This window comes from Limulus polyphemus, unplaced genomic scaffold (genome assembly GCF_000517525.1).
Source record: "Limulus polyphemus unplaced genomic scaffold, Limulus_polyphemus-2.1.2 Scaffold1309, whole genome shotgun sequence".
Taxonomy (NCBI): Eukaryota; Metazoa; Arthropoda; class Merostomata; order Xiphosura; family Limulidae; genus Limulus; species Limulus polyphemus.
This window is the reverse complement of record NW_013666919.1, coordinates 256,489-260,852: the sequence shown is the minus strand read 5'-3', so window position 1 is coordinate 260,852 and position 4,364 is coordinate 256,489.

Here is a 4,364-nt window from a genome sequence, read left to right as displayed (position 1 = left end):
TTGCTTATAGGGGTGTAAGTGGCCTTACAGTCAATCAGTTTAGGGGTACACATCTGATGAGATTGATGTATTACGTTTACTAATCTGAACTGTAGACTTATAGCGCAAGAAACTGGGTTTCGATACCCATGGTGGGCAGAGCACAGATAGCCCTTTGTGTAGCTTTGTGCTTAATAACAAACAACAATTAATGGGAATAATGAAACAGGTCTTATTTAAAGTCTATTGATTTCTTTCAGTTATGGGTAAAGATCCCAGTTTTTCATAACCAAAAAAATAAAATTCTCTGATAAAAAAGCATAAAAATCTATATTTTTTGTGATTAAAATCAAACGTTCAAATTGAGCCATGTTATATATTAAGCCATAAAGAAATTAATGTCGCGTTTTGGAACACTTTCATTAACTACTCCCCAAAAAACGTACATCACGTATTATATTTAAACGTTAGTGTAGCCTATATAATGTGTAAAGTTTAGTATACTCTAATTAATACCTTATAGTGATGGCACACGACGAGACACACATTCAGCATGTAATGCTGTTTGAACACAAGAAGGGAAACAAAGCCTCTGTAGCCGCAAAAAATATCAAAGAAATTTATGGAAATGTTTTGGACGTTCGTAAATGTCAACGATGGTTCAGCAAATTTCGTTCAGATGACTTTAGTCTTAAAAACTGTGATCGCAGGGAACGACATGTTGGAATTGATATTGATGCTCTGAAGACGCTTGTTGAGTCTAACCCAAGGCAACACACTCATGAAATTGCATGTCTCTCATGAAATTATACGTTAACATCTAAGGGATATGGGAAAACTACATAAAAAAGGTGTTTGGGTGTCTAACGAACTCTCCGATGATAATCGTTTCCAACGTGTGAACGTAGCTTCGTCTCTTCTGGCGCGTAATGCACATGAACCATTTTTGGACAAAATTGTCACCGATGATTAAAAATGGATTCTCTATGCAAATATTAAATGCCAAAAACAATGGCTCAGTTCTAGACAAAAACCACTTACGACTCCAAAACCTGGAATCCATCCGCAGAAAGTGATGCTTTTCATTTGGTAGGACATTAAAGGAGTAATTCATTTCGAACTCCTCAATCCACAGTGAACTGTCAATGCAGAGATCTATAGTCAGCAACTGGAACGTTTAAATCAAACCCTTCATCAGAAACGCCCTTCACTCGTCAATCGGAAAGGTGTTCTTCTCCACGACAATGCACGTCCACATGTGGCACGTTTGATGCAACACAAGATTATGGAGTTGGGTTGGGAGGTTCTCCCCCACCCACCATATTCTCCAGATATGGCACCATCAGATTACCATCTTTTTCGTTCGCTGAAACACCTTCTTAATGGGAAAACGTATGCAAAAATGGAAGGTGTTAAAGAGGACATCGACATGTTATTTGCTTCAAAGCCAATTGATTTCTTTAAGCAGGGCTTTAACAATCTGATTGTAAGATGGAAAAGCATCATCGATAAGAATGGAGACTATTTCGTTTAATAAATGTTTTGTTTTGATATATAAGTTGTTTGGGTTTTTTTCATCTAAAAAAATAAGATTAATTTTTGGACGACCTAATATATATATATCAGTTAAATGCGATATTTTTAACAAGACGGAGCCTACCATACCATTAAGTAATAAAATCAATTTAAATGAATGAACTTACATAAATAAATTAACTCAGTCTAAACTGGATTCCAAGTATGTATGTATTTGTAGACTTCCAGTAATCTATATTTACAGCAAACAGAACACGAAAATAGTTTGGTTTTAGTTTACATTTTGCAATTTTTTTTTTTACCAAAAGTCATGCTTTAGCCACATGAAATACTTCTATCAGAAGTTTATTTAATTATGTTTATATTAAAATGGCATGCAGTAATCAGGCACAAAAGGGTAATATTTTGCACATGTAACACTGGTGCTTATACAAAATCGTTTAGAACGAATTCGATCAGCGTAGTTCACAAGTTCTGTATTACCGAAAATTCTGCGTGCTTCCGTGGTGATGGCGTCACAGCCACTACGTGAGCCGATGAGCAATAAAATGCCAGAGCTGATTTTTAGTCCTAGTTCGTCATTGTTCACTCGGCTGCACCTTATCCCATAAAGCGTTTACTTCGGATATTCGCGCAAAGCTATACAAGGGTATCTGTATTAGCCGTCCCGAATTTTTAATTAATAGACTAGAGGGAAGACAGCTAGCCAACGGCACTCACCGCCAACTTTTAGGCCACTCTAAAAGAACAGTGGGATTTTCACACAACTCCGTAGTGTGACGAAATATTTATTCCTTTTATTGTAATGTGAAGCGAACCGCAAATTTTATAACAAACAGCCCGGCACACTAACTACTAGGCCACGCCCTGCCTTCTCACAAAATTAAATTTGCTAATAATCTACGCTTACCTAGAGGGGGAAGACGTCAGAGGTGTCTAGCCCGCCACAGCCAAGATCTACTACTACTACTACGTTATTCCTTCAGGAAATTTATAGGCATTTACAACTGCAAAGAGCATATAAATTGACATACGCGAACACTGTTTGGTAGATAATTTTATCGTATAGAAAGCAATGGAAAGTGTGAAAGGTTTCTATACGAAACTCTCTCTATGCAAATACATACACTTAATATGTAGTGTAGATTGTTAAAATTTATTTATACAACAAGGTACAAGAAAATAAAACAGAATTATGCGTTTTCCAGATGGCATTCGGACTACATTAAGTATTATGTTACACAAACAAAAATAAATACTAGATAATTTACAGTATGTACACACCCGGTGGCGACTTGTCTGTCTAGAGGCCTGTATTTCAAAGAATATAAGTTGTTAACAATCCGAAGATAATTGGCACTTGCTTTTAATAATGTTACTTTAATTAAATTAGACTGGAAAATCACCCTGTAAAACACTAGTAAGATTTTTTAATTTTCTGACATGTTTTAGTTTCGTATTTAAAAGAAAAAGTGTAAGCTTTCGACACACGATAGATAATTTATTAAACTTTCTAATTATAAAAGCAAGCAATACTTGTTATGACCATTTTAAATTGTCATGTTTCAACCTACTATTTATTTATTCATTTACAATATGTACTGTACAAAATAAAACTAAAACAAACAATAGCTCACATAAACAAAAAACTGTAGGATGGGCTTCTGGTACTTTATTTCCTGTTTACAGCCATGTATTATAAACATACTGTATACCACAAGGTTTGTGATAATTCTTGTTTTGCAAAGTTTCTACTGTGAGTATCTTCCAGTTAAACGTGAGTCCGTTCATTAACTAATACTGAACTTGAAACTAAACAGTTTTAAATGAAGCAGCAGTTTTCTTTCTTATGTTTGAAATCAAATTATTTCTTATCGGTGATAAGCTAACGATATGTTTAAACTAACTAATAAAATACATGAGTCGCTAGATGTACATTTGTATTTTGCGCATTAAGATTTCTTTTCTTGACTTACTTCACATTTGATAATTTCTTGCCACACCTTAACTTTTTTGAGCGAATGACAACAGGAAGCATTAGGCTGATCTTTAAGCCAACGTCTGGCCAACTCTGAAGGAAAAGAAATTGCTTTTGGCCAGTAATGGAGTGACAGTTTAGGCTAGCTTCTTCGCCAGCGGGGCCCACACAACGAACACGCTAGAAGATTTTACTATGGGGAGAACAAGGCTTGTAAGTGGTAGAACCCAGCAGGTATCAACACTTCTAATTCTTTCTTCCGTAGATCCATTCAAGTACTGAGCTCAAGTGCTCACATCAGACCACCAAGTAGAGATAGTTGTGAAAGGTCCCACCCTTGTCGCTGTGACATTTTACCGAAGAGAGCTCCACAAAGAACCAAGTAGTCACTCCTCGATACCTTGCCTAAGTCAAGCAGGTGAACGCACGTGGCAAAGTGTTCGTATTAACGCTAGAGATCTGATGGCTTTGTTAAGATTCTACTTGAAAGGTTAAAGAGAGATGGTATAAATATGTAACTTACGTCTTCTTACTTACCCTATTATTTTTTACAACTGACAAATATATTACATTTAAACTGTTACACTTGCATAAAATTAATCTCATATGTCCATCATGTTTATTTTAAAGCATAGTTCTAATACAGCATCCGTGAAGATGAAACAAACATCGCTATAGCTGAACATTTTGTTTTATTCTCTACAGTTTAGTTCTACAAAAACAAACTCAGTTGTTCAATAATTTTCTTGTGTAAAGAGCAAATATCACAAATAAATTTGAAAATGGCCTTTGTTCGTTAGTCTTTTTTGCTCGAGAATAAAGTAGATTTTTTTGTTGGCTTTTACAAATATTATTAATATAAATATTATTT